This window comes from Talpa occidentalis, unplaced genomic scaffold, assembly GCF_014898055.3.
Source record: "Talpa occidentalis isolate TD23 unplaced genomic scaffold, MPIMG_talOcc4v2.1 talOcc4.1564, whole genome shotgun sequence".
NCBI classification, from domain to species: Eukaryota; Metazoa; Chordata; class Mammalia; order Eulipotyphla; family Talpidae; genus Talpa; species Talpa occidentalis.
The window spans coordinates 5895-10861 of record NW_023601614.1 but is presented as its reverse complement, the minus strand read 5'-3'; the positions used below and the strand labels follow the sequence as shown (position 1 = coordinate 10861).

At 34.2% G+C, this 4967-nt stretch overlaps 1 pseudogene; it reads right to left on the bottom strand.

Moving 5' to 3' along the window:
* Positions 1-369: 369 nt before the first annotated feature.
* Positions 370-503, bottom strand: LOC119246915 (U2 spliceosomal RNA; annotated as a pseudogene).
* Positions 504-4967: the final 4464 nt, after the last annotated feature.

Here is a 4967-nt window from a genome sequence, read left to right as displayed (position 1 = left end):
CATTAAGGAAATTCAGGCAGAATATTAAAAGTGTCTTCTGGACTCTTTCCATTGTCTACAACAAAGGAGAATGGAAAGAGATAGTGTTTGTGTTGTTGTTTTGTTTGTTTGTTTTAAGGAATTTGTGCTTCCAGAAGGGGAGGCAGAGGGGTGGAGTAAATGGGTAAAATGGTAAATTGCATGATGAAGGACAGAGTTGGACATTTGTGATGAACTTAATGTAGTATATGGAGGGGTTGATTTTGAATGATGCATATGTGAAACTTAAGTAAGTTGTATTGTTATAATACAATGTTAGCTTAATTTACAAGTGGTAATTATTTGCTTTTTAAGTAAAAGTCTAGAAAAATATAAAGAGGGCAATACTTGATAGGTTCAAAAATAAAATTATTTCTGATTCCCAGCTTCTGCAATATTCTCAGATTAAGAGAGAGCTTCAGAGCAAAGATTAAAGTGTAGAACAGATACTACACTTGCTCTTAGCCAAAAAGCCAAGAATCAATCAGAGCAAAGACTATGCCCAGGGTGAAATCATAAGATCCTTTCTTAAAACCTCAGAATATGTATGGCAATGCCTCAAGAGCTATTTTGCTATGAAAAAGGACCATCTAAAGATCTTAAAGAACTTTACAGATCCTCTCTGTTAACCAACAGAACTCTAAAAATCTGAAGAGTGCTGTCCTTCACAGTTGGATAGAAAACCCAACTACTGAAGGTATTACTTTGATAACATTTGCATGTGTAGATTTTGTCTAGTGTAGTATATTTAAAAACTGATTTATAAGAAACCAGGGTTTTTTTTTAAATAATCATATTAGCTTGATGGAAACGAAAATTTAATCAAAATTTTACATGCAGGAAGCACACCAAGAATACTATTATTAGCTATTAAATGTCATTTTTTATGGGAAAGGAAAGAATCTTTGAAGGGCATATTCATGAGGCATGGTGAATCATTGCCAGGAAGTAGCATGGTACCCTAAGCAAATAAGCAGCAACATATCCTTACTTACTGAATTTCAAAATTGTCATGGATCCCTGTGTGCTTCCCATTTCTTTTGAAGAGGAGAATATATAGCAATCACCCTATACCTGTTCCATCATTAATGATGTGTATCAACCAAATTGTTTCTTGATATTGCAAGTCTTAAAACCAATGGGAACTGTCTTGAGTAGCTCCACTTGAAGAGTCTTAATTGCCAGTGTACATGATCTAGATGGGAAGATCTTGGCAGTGAGCCCGAATTTCAGGCCATAATGGGGTTAGATTCTAAGGGGAAAGGGTAAGACTTTATGCATTTGAGAGGGATATGAATTGCCATAGCCAAAAGGGAGCCGATGGCAAGCTATATTTTCTAAAAATGGTCATAAAATTTGTTCTACTTCCATTCCTCTTCCATAAACTTGCTACCTCCTATCAAAATGTATTCTATTTATCCTTCCTTGGAAATATATTTATCTAGGCTTTTAAGCATATTTGTAATGTTTAGCTTCTTTAAATGAAAAAATGAAAAGGATCTATTACACAATATAATACTTTAGGCAGACACTGAAAATGTAGCATCCATGCAAAAGCAATTATGAAGTATAGAAACACTTAAGAAAAAAAAAAAAATGAGCATATGTTTATAGGTAGGAAAATTTAATATCATAGAAGTATTAATTGTTCCTAAAGTGATCTATAAATTCAAAACCATTCTAATGACCATATGAGTGGACAGGTTTTTCATATATCTGGCCAAGTGATCCTAAAATTCATGTAGAATAGAAACTAAAAATCAAGGCAACTGTGAGTAAAAATAGGATGTAGAGGGAAATATTTGCACTGACATATATCAACATCATAGTTATGGCAATTGAAACATTGTAGAATTGGTACACAGATATGTGACCAACAAAACAGACTAGAGAATCAAGACACATGCTCCCACACTTAGGGACACATGGTATGTGATACAGTAATCATGCAGAGCCATGGGAATGTAACTTATTTCAATAAATGGTGCTGGTACATCTGTGTATCCTATAGAAAATTAAATTAGAGCTTGTCTTCATGACAATTCAAGAGGATTTTAGACATAATTGTTCAGGTAAAACTCTCAGATCTTCAGAATAAATGTAGAACAATGTCTGAGTGAGCTCAGGATAGGAAAGGATTTCCTAAACAACACATAAACTGTAAAGACAAATATTGCTAAAAAATAGACTACATTAAAATTCAGAGCTTCCATTCATCTAGGATATCAAAAACAAGGTGCAAAGAAACTCACCCATTGGGAGAAAATATTTATGATGCATATAAGCTTAGAAAGAATTAGCATATACATATATGTGAAATCTCTTCCCATCATTAGTAATTAGGAAAATGCAAACCAAACCGGAATAAAATAGTATTCACAATATTGGAAAATAATTTTAATCTCAGTATCAAATGTGAGTGGACATGTGGGAAAAGAATTTTAAACATGCTGATGAGGTTATAATTGGTCTTTACAGGAAAAGTTAGCAGATTCAAATAAAGTTGAAGCTGCAATGTATACACGTCAGCATTCCCACTTCTAGGCATAGCTTAAAAATATTCTGCCCAAATAGACTAGGAACCATGTCTAGGAATATTTGCAGAGATTTTTTTGTTATATGAAAATACTGGAAGTGGCCTAAATGTTTATCAGTTGAAAAAACAGAAAAACAAATTGCAGCTTATTCATACAACGGAATGTTTTACAGCAGTTAAAATGAATAAGCTAAATTATACATATAAACATGGATAAATCTCTAGAATATAATGCTGAGGAAGGGGAAATCAAATTGTAAAATGATGCAAATGGAATGATCCACTTAAACAATGTTTTAAGATATGCAAAAAATACTGTGGTTATGATACAGCAAATGTGTCATATGTAGTAAAATCATTAAAAATCATCAATGATAAAAGCAAAATAGAGGATAAAAACAGGATCTGGGAAAGGAGGGGACTAGGAATAAAGAGAGGCACTGCTAAGTTTCAAGCATATTTGTAATGTTTTATTTCTTTAAAAGGAAACTAGGACTATATCAAATTGTTAAGATTTCATAATGTTATGTTGTGGTAAGTGGGTACACAATATTATCACTCTCTGTCCTTTTCTGTTGACATTTTTTTAAAGCTTAGTGGGAATCATAAGCCTCAGTGAGTTTATATGGTTTGCTGCCTTATTTGTGGCTCCAGTCATACATTCGGTACACAACTTCTGCAGAGAATGTTCTAAAAATATGCATGGAATCCTGTCATCATTGTTCCCTGAAGTCAAGTTTTCATATGCTCAGTAACCTCTTCAGATTAAGCAAAATGGCAGTCAGGGTGTTTTCCCTTTCATTTCTTTAAAATTTATCATCACAAAAATCCACTTCCAGCCATCCCAATCTAAAAAAGAGAGGTAAGATACAATCAAATCATCACCTGAGTTGTCTAAAGACCAGAAAGAAAAGAAACATTCCACATACACACACAACCCACTGTGTACAAATATTTCAAGTGACACTGGCATGGGCCAAAGGAATCTACCAAACAGAGTGTGACAGAGATATCTGTATTAGAGCACACTAGATCATGTTCTCCAAAGCCGGCTTGAGGACCACAGTGATTCAGGTGATGATTTTAGATGGTTCTAAGTCATGACAGTAATAACCTTGAATCATGTGGAGAAGCAGTTTTGCTTTGTGACTTATATTTCAACCCTTTGGATTATTCAAGGAGGACAACTCATTTGGGGACTGATATGAACTGAATTGCAACCCCCTCCATGTACATGTTGAAGTACAAACCCCAGAATATCAAATTGTGTGTAAATTTGAGAAAGAATCTTTAAAGAGGGAATTAAGTTAAAATTAATTAAGTTAAAATGAGTCCTAAGGAGTGCACTTGCTCACACACATGCAGAGGGGAGACCATGTGAAGACAAAGGAGATATCCATGTGTAAGTCCAAAAGGCCTCAGGGGGAGCCAGTTCTAACAGTACCTTGATCTTGGACTTGTAGTCTGCAGAAATGTCAGAAAATTAATTTTTGCTGTTTAAGCTTCTCAGGCAGTGATACTTTGTTATGGAAGCCCTAGCAAATTAATACCTAATATGGCTTGAATACATCTCCAACACTTGTGGGTCCCTGTTTAGCAGAGGCAGCCTCAGAACTTTTCTGACAATTACAGTTGACTCAAATGTGCTAACACAATCCTGTTACTGTATCTATTTTCTAATTACCCTCAACCTGAAGCAAGTGCTGCTATTTATTGGTACCCAGCAACAACGCAAAGTTTGTCTTTTTAAAAATTGTACTTAATCTTTTAAGTTAGCACAACATTAAGCAAATAAAAAGTGTAAAAATGGTGAAGAAATAGCTGAAGCCTGGGAATTCCTTTGTGTTCTAGAGCAACATGTTATGATAGATGGGAAGAGTATGACGTTGGACAAATTATCTAGCCCCTCTGAACTTCAATTTCCCAATATTGACCTTATAGGGTAGTGGGGATATTCAGACTGGATATTTGTCAGACAACAAATACTCTATCTAGAAAAATTTTAAAAATCAGTAAATATTAGTTGTCTCCCCATGAAATGTTTATAAGAAAAAATATTTTCTGATGGACCTTAGGAAAGCTATTAATCAGATATCAGAACTCTACTAATCAGATATTAATCAGATTTAATGTAATTTTATTTAGAAAATTCCTTTCCATCATTTGTCTCAGGAAAATAAATGGGTTCTTAGGAATAGAATCCCTTTGATTTGTTTGAAACTGCCCATAGAAGGGATTATGCTAGCCAAATAAGTCAAAAGAAAAAGATAAATATGATATCTCACTTATCTGTGGTATATAAAGAAACCAAACAAAAGGTCAAGAAAAAATTAAAGCTAGCAGGGTGACCATAGATCTGAGGCACACAGCAAGGGAGTCAGAGGGAGGATGTCAAAAATGGGGGAAAGACTAC